Source organism: Crocodylus siamensis, chromosome 1, assembly GCF_052110815.1.
Source record: "Crocodylus siamensis isolate JL-2025a chromosome 1, ASM5211081v1, whole genome shotgun sequence".
NCBI lineage: Eukaryota > Metazoa > Chordata > Crocodylia > Crocodylidae > Crocodylus > Crocodylus siamensis.
Window position 1 is genome coordinate 372,413,299 of NC_143395.1, and position 21,784 is coordinate 372,435,082.

Consider the following 21,784-nt stretch of genomic DNA (forward strand, 5'->3'; position numbering starts at 1 on the left):
AATTGTCATGGTATATTGTATGAAAACTTACCTTTCCTTCAAAGCCCCAAGACAAAAGTAATAATGGCCCACCATTACATTCAGGTGGGCTTCTTCTGCAAGCTCCTCACTTCTGTTTATTTGTACCAATTCTCCAGCCATAAATCTTTTAGCTTATCTGCTCTCAATTGCATATTTCATCTGCATGCTGCTAAGTAAGTATTTTGAAAGATACTTAATGCACTTCCAGGCTTTTCTGGGACACAGAAGGACAGAGCGATCAAAGGATAAGGACATTCAGTGGACCTTGAGCAGACGTGATGAACATTACTATTTTCACAGAATTCCTATGTGTATGTTGCACTTCTGAAGTAGGACAAATAGAATAGTATGGCAGGATGACCTTATCTTGCATACCTGGGATGTCTAGTAGTGGCTGCAGAACTCCTTCTTAAGGAAGCAGGTCTTCAAAGAATTGTATTAGAAGTTTGTCCCACTCTTCCAGTACCAATAAGAGAGCCCACCCTACTATAGAAGAGGTTTGCAACTGGTTGAGAACTGGTTAACTCTGAAAAATGTTGCCCTGTGGGGTCAGGCCAACTCTCAGGATCTCCATATTGCGCTGTTAGATAGGAGGGTGTGACACAATTGCACATATACAAACACACAAATCAAGTAGGTGCATATACACACATACTACCAGCTCAGTCACATACACATTGAAACCAACCTAGGCACCTATCCCCAATTCAAGCATATACACACTACACACTAAAAATTAGACAAAAATCAATTGTCAATACCCATACACAGATCACTAATTCATATATCATGCATACAATGATATATATACACACACACACACACACTCACCAGTTCACACACATACAACCCACTTACTCATAGGTAAGTTCCTAACTTGGATGGTACGGTATGTATGTGTGTGCTAGGGGTACCTGGGGGGAGGTTAAGGTGAGAGAGAGAGTTAGAGTTTTGGGAGTGAAAGTTGCCAGAACCAAGATTAGAACCAGTAGACTAGAAGGAAGCTGGCTGAGGAACTGAGGCTTGGGTTTACTTAAGGTAGACTAGGGCTAGAAACTGAGGCAGACAGCTGAAATATTGTAGGGGGTAAGGAGGCAGATAAGTGGTGGCAAGGAGGAGACAGCCAGGAAAGAGAGAGACAGAAACCTGGGAGCTTGGGGTTGGAAAAAGGCTGACAGCTTAGAGATCGGGGGGCAGATAACTGGTGGCAAGGAGGAGACAGCAAGGAAAGAAACTGAGACAGAAACCTGGTTGCTCAGGGGAAAAGGAAAAGGCAGTGGGGTAAGACAGTGGCAAAGAAACAGGGGGGTTGGAGGTAGAGAGGAGTTTAGGACAGGTGTTGGAGGTGGCAGTGAGCCAGAAGCAGGAGAGGGAGGAATGAGACAGAAGTTAGAGGGGTGAGGAGCAGAGATTAGAGCAGGCCCAAACCATAGTAAAGCAAAAACCAACTTGGGGTCCAAATAACAGTTTTATTAAACAGACAACACACTACACAGCCCCATGAAGTTACTGGTTCATACACACACACAAGCACTCACAATAGCAGCTCAGCTCAGAAAGAGACTCAGTGGAAGGGTTGGAGTCCAGGTAGGGAAGAGAAATGCAGTCCAAGTCCTTGGTTGAAGAGGGGGTAGGGGGTGATAGCTACCTATCCAGGCTGGAAAGTGTCCTTGTCCAGTAGGTGTTTTCCAGAGTGGGGTCACTGGCAGGTGCTCTGGGTGGATAGGTGGTGTGGTGTGGTGCTGGTCCAGATGGAGAGGGTATCCCAAGGAGTCGGTCTTCATTACCCCTTTTATGGGGCAGACTACCTCTGATCTCCTACAGGGTGGTCCTGTCCAGGCAAGGTCAGTCCTGTCCCAGAGGGTTCCAGGTGTTCTTACTGAACATGTACAGCATTGGCACAATGGTGGCTTGCCTCATCTTTTGTTTCTTGAATGCTGAGGGTGGTTCCAAGGGCTGGGTCACTGGTCCAGGTATTGGTGTTGGTGGTTTGGTCATTCAGAGGGAGCTATTTTTAGACCTATTGCCATTGTCTCTCAAGCACCCTCATTCATCCCCATTCATTCAGGAACCAAGTTACATAGCAGGGGTAGGTGTGAGTCATGGGTTACACAACCAGGCCTGGGAACTTGACAAACAAAATGGAAACCTGACATGACTTATGCTAACTTACATACGTAGGCCTAAATCATATAGTACCAGTAAAACAGTAATATAAAACAGTAAAAATCAATATAAACATAATAATTATACAATATAAAGAAGGAGAAAAAACAACAAATACAACTTGCTACCAAAATAAAATGCTGAAGCTTATCCTATGTCTTAGCTCACTTATACTTATCTATAGGGAATAGAGAGGGAGAGACAAAGTCAGAAATGGTTGGGGAAGGGGAGAGAATGCATTTAAAAAAGAAAAAAGAAAAACTGGGGGTTTTGCTAAATGATTACTACAGGTTTGTATCAGTGTCAGTGTCAAGCGAGTGTCAGGCACTCACCTGCCAAAGAAAGTCTTCTGTGGCAAATTGTCAAATGGAATATGCTTTTGCAGTGCACCAAAGAAGCGGTACAAGGTGTCCCTAAAGATTTTGGCATTGACCCAGAGTTGTGGGAGTAAATCACTCATGACTATCCATCCTGGAGGTCCCAAATCCAGGATGGAGCATTGGCCTTTGACCAGCAATGCACAGCAGAAGCAACGAATAAACACACAGCCCAGAAAATGAAAACCTCCGGTGTCCAGTACTCATCGGTCTCCTGCCCCTGCTGCAGCAGACTGTTTAAAGCAAAGATTGGACTTATAAATCACCTACGTACTCATAGCCTCCACCCTCCTTCATTCTCTTCCCTTTCCCTTTTTTCTCCTTTTCCTTCTTTCTCCTTTTTCTTTTCTCCCTCCCTTTTTCTTTCCCACTCCTTTTCTCTCTTCTTCCCTCCCCTCCCCGCACTGGATGCGGTCATCTTCACCTGTGAAGGATGAAAGTATATACAGGTTCATGACTAAGGCATGGAAAAGGGCATAAAGAGGGGCATATCCAAGTGGGTGTGGCTGTGTGCCATATGTGCAATGAGTTCAGAGCTCATCAGCATGTCAGCACAGCTGTTGCTGGGAGCTGTCCATGTGCCTTGAGCTCTCTAAAGTCACCAGCTGCTCACTATGCTCCCTAGCTGGAGCCCCAGCTTTTATGTAGCTCCAGAGGGGCTGGTTAGCAGCAGAGGAAAAGAGGTCGTGAATGGCAGTGTTGCTCAGTCCCTGGGCTCTGAAGCTGTGTGAAAGCAGGGGCTGCTGATCACTGCCTGTGCCACTTGTCCCCCTCTTTGCTTGTCTACTATTTTTCCCTGCTACTAAATTCAGCAAGGTGGGAAAGAGAGGCAATCCAGCATGGAGCCACCTCAGGCCCCTCCCCAGCTGCATGTCAGGAGGCAGCAGGATGCATCATGGTGGGACCATGCCTAGGCCAGGCGGGATGAGGGACCTGCCACAGGCCTGACAAAGCCCCTCCAGAGGCCAGATCTGGCCCACAGGCTGTATTTTGCCCACCCGTGTTAACAGGATTCTGCAGGGAAAGGGTGGACACAAAGTTAAATGGTAAGCAGAAGGTAGCAAAGTTGGTTCATACCATTCTGGATACAGAAACTCTATAGTCATTTTGTTCTTTCCAAGAGGGCTAACATTTCAAAAAATATTTTACATATATATTACTAAGGGTGAGAGATAGTATTCCCATATAAAGCTGGATAAATCTATTTCTTTCAGGAAAGAGTACGTAGGAAAGTGGGCAGAGTTAAAATCCAGTTTTCTACATAATTCCAGACTGCAGCTCCCTGTCCATGCTCTTTCATCTGGCCTTGTCTGTTGTCTTTTCTTGATAGCATTTTTTTTTGGCCTCTTTACGGGCTATGGTAAGCCTTTCCATGGTAAGGATGTCATATGCTATAGTACCATAATGATTTATAGATCACCACGTCTTTTTAAATATATTGAAAAAAATTACAAGTGCTGCAGAAGTCAAGCTATATTGTACCTAAATGTACTTAAGGCTTTGGAAACTTGGCAGCATATAACACCAAGTCCTTTTCAGTTATAGAAAGGCTCTCCTGTGTACATTCAGGTCTGAAAATAAGATTTGTCAAAGAGAACATTTTCTAATAGGTTAAAAGGTCTCCATCTCCCAGAGTTAATTCAAAGGAGGAAATTTGCAACCCAACTTTCTCCCATTTCCACATAGTTGTGCATAAATTATAAATTAAAGAATAAACCATGAACTAAGAAGCCAGAGTGAAGGAATTATGCAAAGGAAGTTTTATCATGAATAAATATTAGTGATAGAGTGGGTTAGGGGGTAAAGACTTTTGCTTTGTTTTGTTATTGGGAGAAATGAGAAACTGAGACACTCCAGAAATAGGCACCGAAAAGTGATTCCTACAGTTACTTTCTGGGACCTCCAGTTTTAGGAAAGTGTTTCCATTACTTGATGAGTTCACCAGAAGGAAGATCTAATTCATGCAGTTCTACTGAAGTCTATGGACACCTATACATGTGCCAGATGTCTGTTCCAATGCGTGCTAATAAGCACACACTGGAGCAGACTCAATTAACCGAGTCTGCTGGTCAGTGCTAATTAATGTATTCCAGCAGCCTCCGTTTTATATGTATTCAACATCCCCATGCTTCAAAATGGTGGTGGGGCACTTTTCCCGCTGCCATTTTGAAGTGCATGTTGCTGAATACACGTGACGCTGTAGGCACTTTAATTACAGCAGCTCTTGGACCTACTCCAATTAAAGCACCCCACCCCCTCCACTCTGGAGCAGATACATAGATGCCCTATGGGACTTAATTTGCTCTTTTAACTTTCATTTCTTCCTCTTTTCAATCCGTACTGTGACACCTTTGACCTTCCAAATAATCACACTTTGACGGGGAGCTGATGTTCTTACAAGTTCTGTCATCCTTCTATTCATCCCCATTTTATTGACCTTCATACCTTTTAAAATCTAATCATCAATCCTTAACTATTACTATTAAGTATAATACATTCCTAAATCAGATTTTGAAGGAATTCTATAATCTGGGACCACCTAAAGAAATACTCTCTACTGTATGGTTAGTATTTGAAGACCAAGTAGGAAAGGGTAAAGAGGTTGGAGGGACAAAACAACTGGAGTTCTTCAGATTACCAGGCCCAGCTACTATGGGAAAGAAAAGAAGCTGATGACAGGGTGAAAAGATGTGTTGTGTTATGGTTGTTGCAAGAAAAGGAGATTTTCTTCAGAGCAAGAACTCTGTTCTGGAACCAGACTTGCTCCTGAGAAGTAAAGAAGGTAGAGCTAGACAGGGTCCTAGAAGAAGCTGATTCGTAACATGATAAATAAATTGTATCTAAAAATTTTTCTTAATAAATGATGTCTATAGCTTTAGTCCTGCACAAGGTCCATCTGTGAATGTCACAGGAACAGAAAAAATGGGCAAAGACTAAAAAAGAAACAACAACTGCAAGAGCACCCTATGTGTTCCTCCAGCTAGAAGTTCTATTCTGCTGAGGGGTACTCCAGCCTATGGAGCACACAGAGGCTGGACACTGGCCACACATTGAATTAAAAACTGTGAAAGGAATCAGCTACAAAGTTATTATGAATGTTGTGGTTTATTCTTCATTTTATCATACCATTAATTGAATGAATATGTAGCAAGGTCACTATATAGGCAACAGTCAATCCTCTGGATCAAGGTGTATCTGTAAGAGTAGTTAGGAGCCCAATGAATCTGCTTGTAGCTGACAAGCCCAATTTGATAGTGAGAGGTCACTACTTAAGACATGATTAACCAGTCAATCATGTCTTAAGTGTAATGTCAGTCAGGGGCCCCAGAACATCAAATGTTTAGTGACATGGAATTGTTATTGTTTGGCCATCTCTACTGGTCACTTAACAAAAAGTTTCATGCTTGTTTATTCTGTACAACAAGTTTCAGGATGAGCAGCTGGATGCAGTTTTTTCTCATGACTGTTACGTGGGAAAAGTTGGTTTTGAAAACATGGCTGTACTTAATCAATTAGAAGCCAAAAATAAAAATGCATGGTAAGCATAAATTTGCCAGCCCTTTACTAAATAAATTTCCTTCCGGGATTTGAACCAGAAGTTGAAAATGTAATAAAAGTTGTTTTTAGTCAGAAATTCAAAAAAGCAAGAGAATAAGTAGGATATATAGTGAACAAAATAAGAGATGCTAAATATGGTTTACTCAAAAGTATATTCATGCCTTTGCTTTCTTCAGAAAAAAGCAGAATTATATTTCTGAAGTGTGAACATATTTTTTAAGATGTGATTCATCTTTTTCTATTTTGAGAGGTTGCTTGTTACCAAAAATGGGTTTCTAGGGAAGGGGGGATAATATCTTAAACGTATTATGCAAGAAATATAGCATGGAAACTTTTCAAAAGGACTTGACATAAGCCTTCTTTCTTTTAAGTCAGTGGTGACATTTCCATTGACCATTTAGGATGATCCTGAGTACACTTGCAAATGTCCATAAAGCTTTGCTTAAAAGACTGCTTAAAACTTTAAAGAGTACTGTAATCTGACTACTTTTGTATAGCAACTTTCTTTTACTGTCATATGAATTGAACAGATGTTGAAGGGACTCAAGGTGATGTCGGACTTGATATAGGAACCAACTATTGAGTTGGATACAGTAGAGAATGTTTGCTTCTTACTGGAAGGATAGAAGAAAAAAACACTTGTGCCCCTGTCTCTTTGAGCTTTGCCCCTAGAGCCTTGTAGTCACTCATGATGTGGTCAGGGTTGCCTCTGGCCACGTCATTCATTCCCACGTGGATGAGGACCATAGGGTAATGATCAGAGGGTCAGATGAGGTCCAGGATCATCTCCCTGACATCCTGAATGACAGGCAGCTTTGTGAGGGGCTAGGAGAGGAGGCAGGGGATGGGGGCTTGTGGCAGAGCCCCCCCCCCCCCCCCCATGCAGCACAAGGCAGTGCAGGGCAGCAGGGATCTCCCCCACCTGGAAGCAGCTGGAGAGTATGGGGGTTTTTTGTTTTTTTTTAAAGACTTGGGAGGCTGGGGCTGGGCAGGGCTGAGAGAGTGGGCAGGGGATAAGGCTTGTTTGATTCAGAGATTCAGCTGACTTGGCGGTGGCTGAATCTCTGAATCAGATTCAGCTGAATTGATTCGGGACAGCGATTCAAATCACCGAATTAAATCATTGTCCCACAAATCAGCCAAATCCAAATTGAATACTAGCCACTTCACACAGGCCTAGTATTTTGGTTAAACTTCATAAAATATGACTGCTCTATGAAGGACAAAGTATATGTGAGGATTTAAACAGATGTCACTAAAGGTGCAGACGGAAGAGTAACTCCCTGCTCTACCTGAGAATGCTTTGCAGGAAGTGTTCTAAGTTACAACAGTCCTCCAAACCAAACAGAAGTTCACTGTTGGCTCCAAAGGCGAGGGGAACCTAGCTGCTGGCTCCCAGCCTCCAGCTGGCTTCCCCTAGCAATGGCCCCTACTTCCTGCAAAGCTGCAAATTTTTCAGAATGGGAGGGGAAAAAGGAAGGAGAGGGAACTCATTCTAGGGGTTCCTCAGCCAGCACTGGAGAGTGGGATAGGTGAATTGGAGTCCCCCACCTTGGGTGGGGATTCCAATACACCCATCCTATCCTCCAGTGGGAGATAAAAAATCCTCAGACCAAACTTCCTTTGCTCCCTTTCCCCTCTCCCATTCTGAAAACAGTGACAGGCTGGAAGGCAGGCATATGGAAGTTACAGAAGACACTCTGTTTTGAAACATCTCCAGCTGCCTCCTTATGCAATGAGGGTTCAGATTTTCATTTGATCAGCTATTTTTGAAGCTGTCTGCAATACACTTGTGTTTGGTCATGGCTATAGATCACTTTCTGTGGCCATATCAGGCAAAAATAGTCACTTCTGTCTGCATCCTAAATTAAGTGGATCAGCTGTTGTGCAATATGTCCTGACCAAACTTATCAACTTCATTAAAAAAACACACACATGTTGCCCATTGTCCCACATATGGCAGGGGTGGGACAATTCTGCAGAACAACAGGCAATGTGTTTCCTGCTTACAGAGATATACCTTCAGAGAAAGACAGGGTTTTCCACTTACAAAAACATTCCAAGAGATTGCTTGGGGGAATCTCCCTAAGAGGGGAAAGCTGAGCAGGTTTGGAGGGATGCCAGGCCCTAGGAGCATGTGCCTATGGCAGCTGGAGAGTGCAGGTAGCACCTGGTAGCCCGCGCTCCTGCACCATAAAACGAACAGATGTGCACCACAAAAAAGTGTCAGAAATTTATCATATTTGTCACAGCCACAGGTTTGGGGCATTAGTAATGTGACAATAGGTATTGATGTCTGCTTCTTGAGCCTTTTTGCCACCATAATTTCTTTTTTTATGGCAGCTAAAAGAACATCTGTTTCTACCCTGAGCATACAATATTAATTATACCCTTTACCATTGGGGGGTCAGGGGCCAAATTAAAGAAGCAATATATGTGAGGTAATGCTGAGGACTGCATTGCCTCTAGGACTGTAATTCAAAAACCTCAATTAAGCAACCAAGATATCTATAACAGTAATGGAGTGAAATAAGCACTTGAGAAAGCAACTCCAGAAAAGGCCAGCATGCTACATAAGGAAGCAAAAGTTAGAAGAGGAGTGTGTATCTGAACTCCTGCCTCTCTCCTGAACAAAGGATCAGCCTAGTGAGTTCTGTCTCCCAGGTCTGTGACGGAAAGCAAAGAGATGTGGTTTTAAGCCACTTGTGATAGAATAGGGGGGAGAGCCTAGAACATGAGTCTCCTTTTCCCTGGGTCAGTAAATTAGCCAGAAGGCCCCTGGGCTAAAATGTAAGAACGCCGCCCCCCCCCCAACACACACACACACCCCTTTACAAGCCCAAAATTGAAATTTACACTCGGATCCATGCACGTGGAGCCATGCACCTGCCTGGACAGAGCACAGTCTAATGTGCATGCTCAGTAGCCATGTGAATGCTTGCACATCCATACTCCCTGTGGAATAGGATCACAAACTGTGACTAAGTGCCAATAATGGCCTTTATGCACCCATGTAACTGAAATAAGATCCAGACCTAGGGCTACATTTAGGTCACAAACTTGCTATGCCATACAGCTTTCTGCTTACTGCTACTTGGATCACAAGTAGCATAACCATGTGTGACAGGGCACTTAGTGCATCTGACATTGTAAGAAGAGAGAAGGATCTAGAAACAGCTGAGGCAGCAGCCAGGCAAGACACTTGACCAGTAGTGGGCTAGGCTTGAAGTATATATAAGCCCAGGGCCTGAGGAAGGTAGGCAATCTTATCCTGGCTGCTGACAGGGAAGGAGCTCCTGAGTAGGCTGCTGACAGAATGGCTCTGGCCCACACTGAGTATGCCTGTGGGCATACAGCCTTAGGGGCAGGAGTTCAGCCTTAGGCCTGGTGGAAGAGCTATCATGCAACCTTAGGACTGGGGAACAGCTGATGGCTTGTGGAAGGGACTAAGGGGAGGCATATGAGTGGGACCAGGAGGACCACAGCCAGAGAATGAGGGGGGCAGGGTGCCCATAGCCCAGAGAGTCTAGTGTAAGAATGAACAGAGCCAGGAACCCATAGCTTGTAGGGGTAGTCATGATCTGATTTGTATGTGTGACATCTGCAAGGCATGGGCATGGGTATTGGGGAGGATGGAGCCTGTGTAATTAGCCCCTAAGACACCTGTACTCATGAGTATGAGGCCAGGCTTGGGGAGCCCTGGGGCAGCCTCTCCTTTTCTAAAAGATTAATACATCTAGGCATGGCAGATGAGCAGCAGGGGAGGTTGCCCAAAGCAAGTGAGGTGGATGAGGGTTTGGGGGGTTCCACAGGTATCACGGCCTCCCCTGGAATAGGACCTTTTTACATCAAATCTGCACAGTAATTAGTCCCACTGAAAGTCAGTGCCATTAGATATCTGCTGAGTATATTGCAAACTACATCACTTGCAGTATTAGATCAACATTTGTAGGTTGCATAGCAACTCCATGCCTGCTAAGCTGCACAACAAAGTGAGAAGAAGAGAGAAACAAGTGCAATGATTGCAGGACTACAGAATAAACAACATAGCCAACTTTTTCAATGTAAATTAGTATTGATGAGAATCAGTTCCAGTTAGCCTGTATCTGGCATTGTACAGACTTGGATGTATTGCTTCAAAACTATTTATGTTAGCCCAAGCAGAGCCACATATGTCTAAGGATGCTCCAATTCATTTTGGGCTGTAGACATGTTATCTAAATAATGGGAGAGATTTGTTTAGATGTTTCTAGATCAAGGGACTTTTAACCCTATCTCCTTTTAAACCTCAAAGCTTTTTCCATAGACTATTTTCCATTTCATACCCAGCTTAACTTCGGGTTTGCAGAACATTGACCATGGATGCATTCTAGCAACATATAGTCTTGAGGCAAATGAGTGTTTATTTCAGGTTATAGATCAAAGTTAACTGTACCTGGGACCCTTTCTAATTTCTCTGAGACCTGAAAGGAATACTCTTAGGCCTCAAGATGTCACCTATCTCAAATTAAGATCCCATGACTCTCAAACTAGGCATTGGATGGCATTCCACAGGCACTAATTATCATTACCTCAGAACACCTGCCTTGGATTTAATACCTATAATTCAGTCCCCTCCAGGAGCTGTGCCTAGGAGCATCCAGTGATTGGACAACAGTAAGGAACCAGTATTTTTCTTAGAACCAAAATCATTTGTGGGAAAAAATCTTAAAGTTATATTCTGCACGCATGCCTGTGTTATTTCAGGTTTACAGTCCCCTGGAAGCTTGGAAGAAATCCAATTGCCTGAGATACTCATACAGATAATGTCCTACCCTACAAGTAGCTTACTGACAGCTTTCCTTGTTTTCTGACCATTTTGCATCTCTCTGATCTCCAGGATCCCAGCCTGGGCCAAACAGCAAAAAATGCTGTGTTTCTTATTTCTCGAGTGGAGCTCCTCCTAGAATCAGCCTGCAGACAACCTTGTTCCTCTTCATTGTATTTAACTCCAATTACAGACAATTGAGATAGGAAATGGTCTGCACCAGAAGTGGGGAAAAGGCAGTTGGGCAATTGTTGTTTGTGGACCTCACATCTTTGTGGATTATAGCACCCAGGCAAGTTCTGAGCACACAGTAGGGAGAGGCAGCTTTGGTGGGGACCTGACTTTGGCATGTCCAGCATTGGGCTGGACAACTGCTGGAAGTCATGGTGATGGGGCTGGTAGCTGGCATTTATGGGCTTTAAGGTAACCTAAAAATTGACCCTAACTCTGTTACTTGTCCTCTTGTTTTTCAGATAGTTCCATACTAAACTAAATCAGTTCACGCTTATGGGAAATCCCAGAAATCCAGGATAGCTAGGAAGTCTCATCAACAGGTTCAGCTACAGTCGTCATAAAATTATTGGATAAATACTCCCATGTTACATAGCAGCTCCACATCAGCCATACTGCACAATCAACAGGGGTCAGTAAACCTAAGGGAGAAACAAGTTAAATTATTATGAGCGCATGCAATCAGTAACGCAATTTATTTCTCACTGTATAATTTCTTAAGCCATATGCAAACTAAGCTAATTAAGTTGCAGGCTTGTGTTTGCTGATGTACCAACAGCTGCCTCTAACAAAACATTATACAAAAGACTTCCTCACATTTGTTTTACACAAGGCAGATATAAATAAAAAGGCAAGTTTTAAGTGGTAAAAACCATCCCACTGTTTGACATAACAAGAAACTTGGCCAGCACTTCAGTATACAGAAACTACTTAAAGACAAAAAACTACACCCTTGGTAATAAACACAAGTTAAGTTAGGAAGCTTCATGCTGTTAGGTTACAGAATTATTTTTATAATAAGAAACAAACCTAAAATACATTTATACAGTTATTCAGTTACTTGATAGAAGTGAATAATGACAGACCAAAGAAAATCCGTTCATGTTCATTTAATTGTTGTATGACCTCCAGGCAGGGGATGATTCAGGAGGGTGCACTGATGCGCTTGCACCCTTCTTTGCTTCCTGCTCCATCCAAAGTTTAAAACCAACTGCCTGGCAGTGGCAGAAGAATTTCTAGTCAGACAGTGCTGAGGGAGGTAATTGACTTCATGGCTCATTATAATCTACCTGATCCCTTCTAAACTCTTCATTCTATAGGTGTTAATGATGCTCTCTTTTTAATGGTCTTGATGTTCCACCAATCAAGCTATCTTTGTTCTGCAATTCTGTTATCTATTAGCTGCTTCTGGTAATGAAGCTCCTATTTCACAGCCCTGCCGACTATTTTTAACTCATTCGAAAGAATTTATATTTGTTTTTGCTTCAATACAGATCTTGGCCCCTAGCATATTAGTAAAGCTTCTAGTTTATTTTTCACTGGAGACAAATGTGTTGTTTCATATGTGATGATTAACCTCACCATCTGTAATCCCCTTTTCAAAATTCTAAATCTGTCCATGTCTTCAGGCATTATCAGCTACCCAGCCCAAAAATCTTGTATATATTTACAGCTGGTTCAACTTGAAGCAGGAGCAAAGATCAGATTCTTACCTCTGGAATAAGTGAGATGTCTTAACTTCTATCAATACATCCCTGTCTATGCACCAGTAAGTCAAGTGGTAAGTGTGAGGGCCCAGACTTCTTGTCTTCTTTTATTGTGGAGAAACTGCTGCACATCAGCTTCCACATGGCTCTTGACAGAATGGCAAGGAGACAATGGGAAGGAGACAAAGACAACTGGGGATCTCATTCTCCTGCAGCATTCATCTGCTTTTGCAGCTGCTGAAATTGTAACATCTTCTGCCACCTGCTCCACCACTGAAGACTTGTAGACCCATAGCTGGAAGCTAAGCAGGCTTATTATAGTGTTGACCTTTACTCACAATGTCATAGCACTGTCAAACTATATATCTGGCTTTTCAGGAAGGAAACCATTGCCATCTGCTGTCCTCAACACATTCTGGTGGTGCTGCCGCTGCTTGGTCCACAACTCCTATTCATCCTAGACTTCATAGACTTCATAGACATTAGGGCTGGAAGGGACCTCGGGAGATCCTTGAGTCCAGCCCCCTGCCCAAAGGGCAGGAAGTCAGCTGGGGTCATAGGATCCCAGCAAGATAAGCATCCAATTTACTCTTGAAGGTGTTCAATGTAGGCGCTTGAACCACCTCCGCTGGCAGACTGTTCCAGACCTTGGGGGCTCGGACAGTAAAGAAATTCTTCCTTATGTCCAGCCTCAAACGGTCTTGCAGGAGTTTGTGACCGTTCGACCTCGTCATCCCATGGGGCGCTCTGGTGAACAAACGTTCCCCCAGATCCTGGTGATCACCCCTGATAAACTTGTAGGTGGCCATCAGATCACCCCTGAGCCTGCGCTTTTCCAAGCTAAAGCGTCCCATGGCTCTCAGCCTGTCATCGTAAGATCTGTTTTCCTGACCTCTGATCATGTGCGTGGCTCTCCTCTGGACTCTCTCAAGCTTCTCCACATCCTTTTTGAATTGTGGAGCCCAAAACTGGACGAAGTACTCCAGCTGCGGCCTCACAAAGGCTGAGTACAAGGGGAGAATGACGTCCCGGGATTTGCTTGAGAAGCATCTATGGATGCACGCCAGCATTTTGGTCGCTTTACTAGCCGCAGCATCGCATTGCAGGCTCATGTTCATCTTGTGGTCAATGATGACCCCCAAGTCTTTTTCTTCTGTAGTGCTAACCAACGTAGCACTGCCGAGCCTATAAGGGTGCTGCAGGTTTTTCCTCCCAAGGTGGAGAACCTTGCATTTTTCGGTGTTAAACACCATGAGGTTCTCGTCTGCCCATTTGCTGAGCTTGTCCAGGTCAGCCTGGATCACCCGCCTATCTTCTGGCGTGGATGCTTTGCCCCAAAGTTTGGTGTCATCGGCAAACTTGGCCAGTCCACTCCTGACTCCAATGTCCACATCGTTAATGAATATGTTGAACAGTATGGGTCCCAGGACAGAGCCTTGAGGGACCCCACCGGTCACAGGGTACCATGATGAGTGACTGCCATCAATCACAACCCTCTGGGTCTGACCACGAAGACAATTGCCCAGCCAGCGGATCGTGGTGGAGCCAAAGCCACAACCGGCCAGTTTGGCCAAGAGGTGATCATGGGATACCAGATCAAAAGCTTTTTTGAAGTCAAGATATATGACATCAATCTCTTCTCCCTTGTCCAGGTGATAGGTCACCTGGTCATAGAAGGAAATGAGATTGGTCAAACAAGACCTACCCGCAACAAACCCATGCTGGCTATCCCTTAGGATGTTAGCCTGGGCCAGTCCCTCAAGGATGGCCTCCTTAATAAACTTTTCTAAGATCTTCCCCAGGATTGAAGTCAGGCTAATGGGCCTGTAGTTAGCCGGATCCACTCTCCTCCCTTTCTTGAAGATCGGCACCACATTGGCCTTCTTCCAGTCTTTGGGCACTACACCAGAGTGCCAGGAGTTTTCAAAGATCCGTGCCAGGGGCTGGGCTATGACGCTCGCCAGCTTCTTGAGTACCCTGGGGTGCAGGTTGTCAGGGCCAGCTGACTTGAAGGTATCTAGCTTCTCAAGGTGTTCCTTCACGAGGTCAGCATTGATGGAGGGTAGGGGATCCCCCTCACCCAGATTTCCCTGTCCCATAGCAGGCATGGGCATCCCGTGTGACTGATGAAAGACTGACGCAAAGTACCTATTTAATAGGTTGGCTTTTTCCTGGGTGTCAGTTGTCAGTTGCCCCATCTGGTTTAGCAGGGGTCCAACGTTGCCCTTGCTTTTCCTCCGGCTCCCCACATATCTGAAAAAGGACTTTTTGTTGTCCTTGATGCCTGAAGCTAGTTGGAGTTCAGTTGCAGCCTTGGCTTTCCTGGTTTGGTCCCTGCAGCACCAGACCAGCGCAGAGTAATCCTCGTTGGAGGTGAATCCCATCCTCCATCCTTTGTAGGCTTTCCTTTTTAGCCGCAGCAGGTCTGCTAGGTCTCTGGAGAGCCGGGGGGCTGCTCTGCCTTCTTGCTGCCTTTCCTCCATGTTGGAATAGATTTAGCTTGTGCACTGAGGGTCGCTTCCTTGAGAAGCAACCACTCTTCTTGAACTCCCATCTCCCTGTGGTCACGGTCCCTTAGGGCCTGACTGACTAGCCTCTCGAGCTTGTCAAAGTCAGCTTTTCTGAAGTCAAGGACTTCTGTGTTGCTGACTGACTTGTCAGCTTTACGGCAGATGGTGAAGGTGATCAGCTCGTGGTCGCTGTCACTCAACTTCCCATCAATCACTAGGTCGCCGATTAGGTCATCCCCCGTAGCCAGTACCAGGTCAAGCAGCGCTTTGCCTCTCGTTGGCCCATAGACTTCTTGAGTCAGGTAGAGGTCATCCACGCATGAGAGAAAGCTTTGCGCCCACTCAGATTTAGCTGAGTGATCTTCCCACGAGATGTCCAGGTAATTGAAGTCACCCATGACAACCAAGGTCCTGGAGCAAGCAGCCTCAGTCAGTTCCTGGGCAAACTCCTGGTCAAGCTCGGGACTTTGAGTGGGAGGTCTGTAGTAGACTCCCACCATTGTGTCCCCTGTGCCGAATTCCCCACGAATTTTTACCCAGAGGGTCTCTAGCTGTCCATGCCAGTGGCCAACATCAGCTTGCAGGGACATGTAGCTTTCCTTCCCATAGAGAGCTACACCCCCGCCCCTTTTGTCAACACGATCCCTCCTGTACAGGGTATAGCCCTCTATTCCCATGGTCCAGTCATGGGTGGAGTCCTACCAGGTCTCCGTTATCCCAATGACATCATATTTCTTTGCACTGAGCAGGAGGACGAGCTCGTCCTGCTTGTTGCTCAGGCTCCTGGCATTAGTGTACAGGCAGGCAAGCGTGCCCTTGGGGGCTCTTGCCTTGCCCACAGATTGTGCCAGGGCTGGGGCAGGGGTGGGCTCCCTTAAGTGCCCCTTTAAGTGCCTTGGTCCGCTGGCTTTGCAAAGGCCGTTCAGCAGGCCAGCAGGGGCAGTAGTCCCCCCATCCCCCAGCGGGCTTAATTTAAAGCCCGGTGGAGCAGGTCAGCCAGCCTGGCTGAGAAGAGCCTCCTCCCCAAGGGAGAGAGGTGGAGGCCATCTCTTCCCAGCAGCTCGCTGCCTCTCTCTCCAAAGAGTGGGCTGTGGTCATGGAAGCCAAAGCCTTTCTGATAACACCAGCTCCGCAGTCTTTGGTTCACCGCATGGATCCTCCTCTCCCTCCTCAGCCCATAGCCCGAGACTGGGAGGATCGACGAAAACACCACCTGAGCTCCCAGACCCCTTAGCCCCACTCCCAACTCCCTGTAGCGCCTCATGACCTGGCTGGGGGTGCTCCGAGCCATGTCATTGGTGCCCACATGAATCAGGAGCATGGGGTAGTGGTCTGTAGGCCGGAGGAGCTGCGGGATCCTCTCCGCAATGTCTCGGATGCGGGCCCCTGGGAAGCAGCAGACTTCCCGGGCTAAGGGGTCAGGGCGGCAGATTGCCCCCTCAGTGCCCCGCAGGATGGAGTCTCCCACAACAAACACCTTTCGCTTTGTCTTGGGGAGAGCGGGGCCAGTAGCTGCGGTCGAGCCTGGGTTGCCTGCGGGACAACCTTGGTCCATGCCCCTGACTGGGCAGAGCAGGAGGTCCCAGAGTCCTCCTTAGTCGCGGAGGGAGACGGAGCTCTCCCCTGCAGCTCCCGGGGGAGAAGGGCCTGGCAGTAGGAGTCTATCTCCTGCTCGCAGTCCCTGATGGCACGCAGTCTCTGGATTGTGGCCTGGAGCTCCTCCAGCTGGCGCGCCAGAGACCCCAGTAGGGAGCAGACCCCGCAAGGGGAGGTGGCCATGCTCCCGGGCCCCAGAGCCTGAAAAAGGGACAGGCAGCCCCCGCAGCCAAGAGCCAGGGGCTCCATCTGCGTGGAGCCCGGAACCATGGGCTCCGTCTGGGTGGCCGTCTCTGAGGCGCCCAATGGGGGGGCCGCAGAGCCCGAGGGGACCCTCGGGGTGCGGCACGTGCCCATCCGTGTCATGCCTCTGGTAGGCTGGCTACGGCTGGGGCTGACTACTCTGGGGGTTCGCAGGCAGGGTCTCGTGCCCTCCCACGCCCTCCCCCGTGTGAACTCCACGCTATCTCAAGCGCCTGTTTACGCAGCCTGTTCCCGCGGCTCCAGTCGCGGGGCTCCCTGGGGGGCTGGGCCAAGTAGGGGCCAGGGCGGGGGCTTGACCCGGCCCGGCACCAGGCAGCAGCCTCCTCCGAGCAAGCGAGGAGTTAACCCCTTCCCACCACGAGCCCGCTTACCTCCAGCTGTGCTGGGGGTCGGCAGGGGGCTCGGTGGCTGCTGAGGGGGTGTCTGGGGGGCTTCGGGGGAGTGGGGGCGCAGCGGGCTTCACCCACACGTCTCACCGCTCCAGAGCCTACCTGAATGTCAGAGTTACCCCTGCTTATTGCACAGTTAACTTTCCATGAAGGTCATTCAATTATTCACCACCTATGGAAGCACTGGATAGCTGTTCAGCTCTGCCCCACAGATGCCCCTGCACAGACATCTTTCATGTCAGCACATTCCTCAAACCCTTTGTTGACCAGCTAATGGTGATGAGAGCAGTATTGCGAGGTCTGGAAGCTCCTAGTCATGAACTGGCATTCCTCAAACCCTTTGTTGACCAGCTAATGGTGATGAGAGCAGTATTGCGAGGTCTGGAAGTTCCTAGTCATGAACTGGCATGAAGGCAGCAGTTCCAAAAAGGTCTTCTAACACTTAGACAAAACAGGAGTGAGATTTGGCAGGTCTAACTGTGAATGAGCAGCCTTTGTTAGGATCTGCTTTGCTCACCCCACATGGCTAGAAAAGGTTCCCTAAACATAGCCTGTCTAGTGTTCTATATTTCTTCCTGACTGGATAACTATATCCATTGGGATAAGCTTTACTGTAGTCAAAAATACCAGTGAAGACAAAACATTATTTTTGGGACCTGGAACATCAGGACCCTCATAGACCCTAATAATGAATGCCCAGAGCACCTCATTGCAACCATAGCACAAGGACTGAAGAATTGATGTAGCTGCACTGAGCATCAACATTGATGTAGCTGCACTGAGCAAGACCCAGCAAGTGAGAGATGGGCAGCTCAAAGAACATGGAGCTGGCTATACTTTCTTCTGGAAGGGTAAACAGGAAGAACGCCAAATTCACGGAGTTGGTTTTGCCGTTAAGAATGAACTCAATGAGTTCCCTCTCAGAATTAATGAATGCCTCATGGCTCTCCATCATAAACTGGAGGGGAGCCAATATGCCGTTGTCATCAGTGCTTATGCCATACTCTTTATGCTTCCAATGAAACCAAAGAAGTTATTCTATGCCAACCTTGGAACCAAGTCCTTTCTGACATTCCAGAGGCAGACAGACTTATTCTTCTCAGTGATTTCAATGCTAGAGTCAGAAGGGACTCTAACCTTTGAAAAGGAACCATCAGCAAGGAAAAGGAGTAAGAATGGTCAAGTCCAGTGGCATCCTCCTCTTGACCAAATGCACAGAACATGGACTCACCATCACCAACATCCTGTTATGCCAAAAAAAAACAGGCAAAAAACATCATGGCAATACCCATGGTCTAAGCATTGGCACCTGATTGATTATATCATTGTCTATGTCCAGGATCACAAAGATGTCCACATCATCTGAACTAGGCTAGGAGCTGATGATTTCTGGACTGATGACTAACATATCGGCTTGGTTATGTCACTCAAACTGGTTCCCAAACAATGGCTGCTGCAGAAGCAATGCCAATAGAAGATCAATATTGAAGGACTCAAGGACTCAAGCAAGTGAGACCTCTTCCACCAGTGCCTTAATGAAAAACTGGTGAATTACAATCAATAACAATGGGAGAATGTCAGCAGCATGTGGAGTGCCCTCAAGGCAACCGTCATCAGCACCTGCGAAGAGACATTTGGATTCTAGTCAAGGAAACATCCAAACTGGTTTGATGAGAATGACCAAGAGATCCAAGAGTTGATCAATCACAAGCATAAGGTCTTTTGTGCTTGGCAAAAAGACACCAACTATAAGCAAAAGAAAGTGAATCCCCAACAAGCCAAAGTGAACACATGATATGAAGAACAAATGGTGGGAAGACAAGACTAAGGAGATTCAACATCTGGCTGACATCCACGATTTGCACAGTTTCTTCAGTGCCACCAAAGCCATCTACAGTCCAAGCACTCAGGGACCAAACCTCTTGAGACCTAAGGATGGAAGAGACCTGATCAAGGAAACGGGAACCATCAATGCTTGTTGAAAGGAGCATTTTGAACACCTTCTCAATCAAGACTGCTGTTGACAAGAGTGTTCTCAACTCCATCCTGAAACACCCAGGCAGAGATTATCTCAGAATCCCTCCCACCTTTGATGAGATGAGGAAAGCCATCAAGCAGATGAAGGACAACAAGGCATCTAGAGCAGATGGAATCCCCACTGAAATCTTAAAGTATTACACTCAAATCATTAAGTATTTCCTGTACCTTGGAAGTCATCTCTTGCAGAAGGATGACACCAACAAAGAAATCCAGCATCACCTTAAATGCGCAAGTGTAGCCTTTGGGCACCTGAAGAAATGGGTGTTTGAAGATTGCAACGTAAGATCGGAAACCAAGTTCATGTTTTATCAGGCAATTGTGATCTTCACCTTGCTGTACAAAGCTGACTCATAGACAATATACAGGAGACTTCTAAAGTTGTTGGAAAGGTACCATCAATGCTGTCTGTGGAATATCCTCCAAAACCAGTGGGAAGAGATATGCACCAGCATTAGTGTCCTCCTGCAAGCAAACATCATGACTATTGAGGCAATGATCATCTAACATCAACTTTGTTGGGCCAGCTGTGTCATGTAGATATCTGACTCCAGACTCCCAAAGCAAGTTTTATTCTCTCAGCTCAGCCAATATATATGCTCAAAAGGAGGGCAAAGAAAGCACATAAGGGACCTCCTCAAGGTAAACTAAAAAAATGCAACATTGGTTTCAACTAATGGGAGGCTCACTCAGGACCATCCCAAATGGAGGAAGAGTCTGATGCAGGGATCTCAGTACTTTGAAACCTCACAACAACAATAACAGGAGATGGAAAAATGGGAGTGGCAGAAACAGCGTGTCATGGACAAAATAAAAAATCCAGTGCCACCGACCCCTCATGGAAACACGTATCTGAACTGCAGTAAAGTCTGTGGACCCTGAATAGGCCTTATCTGCCATCTTTGGGGAGACAGATTAAGACAGTCATGGAAGACAATCATGCTCAACTGTGAGGGATTACTGAAGAGAATTTGAGGGCCCAGGTGCCTCTAACCATCTATCCTCAAGCTTCCTACTCTACAGCCTGTGTTTGCCCCTGCAGTTCTGCACCTCGTGCCGAGGTGCAGAGGTTTCCTATTATTCCTTTCACTGGCTTGAATGCAGTCTGCGATCCTTTCCTGCAGACTGCATTTTGCCCTCTCCTGCAGCCATTACCCAAATCAACTGTCTGTCCCACTCAGTAACAGGGACTAACTCTCTGTTACATATGTATGTACTCATCTGTATGTGCAGAATGAAACAAAATTTCTACTTGAGCTAAAGTGCCAAAGATCCCATGTGTACAACCAAAAAAAGGCCACTTAGATGAACAGGAAAGCAGAGAGAGGGAGGGAAAGAGAGTGTTAGTTTTATTAATCAAGTATGTAAGCTTTTTGCTACCCCTGTGCCCAAGGAGCTTGTTATTTCTTCTCTACGAACCAAAACCTGAATTACCCACATTTTGCCAAATAAAAGAATTTGGCTGGGAAACTGCAGAACCCTTGTTGCTATTGCTATTTCTTTCTATACAGTGGCCATGTCTACATGAGATTCTGACTGCACAATTGTTACTGTGCCATCATTTAGTACTTGCATAAATGAGTACTAAATGACTGCACAGTAACCACAATCACTGCCCAGTAGCTCATTACTACTGTGTAGTAGTAGCATTGCTTCATGCTTTGTTCCATGCAACACTACTGCACAGTAGTAATGAGCTCCTGTGCAGTCAGCATCTCATGTAGATGCAGCCAGTATATCTGAAACTTCTTGAAAATGATGGCAGAAAATTATGAGACAAGCACTTTGAAGCCATAGTTTAGCAATTCTACATTTTGTTTTGGAAGAAACTTAGAGGAACAGAAAAACACAGTGAAGAATGACAAGTAAACCCTAACTTTCAAAAGTCTGAAATTTCTACATTTGGTCATTGAAATGTTTAAAAAAAAATAGCATTTGGCCCTGGAAGCATTTTTGTTTCTTTATTATGAACACGTTTGGTAAGATTCAAGGAATGCAATCAAGCAAAATTCATGTTAGAATATTTTTAATTATAGAAATATATGTATTGCTTTGATATTCACATATTTTTGTTCATTAGGAAACTTAGATTTAATAGATGAGAATATTCTCTTTTCAGGCGTTTTGAATAAGCTTAATGATAGCATTATACTAATGGCTTTCCAAAGAACAAATGTTCAGCTGTAATAGTTCTACAAGTTGCAAGAAGACAGATTACTGTCTGAGAGCTCTATACTGTGCCACTTACTGGATTGGTGCAAAGCAATGGCACTGCTGAGTTTAGCCTTGTATGCAGTACCCAGAATGACTAAATAGAATTAACTCCTTTAAAAATTGAATT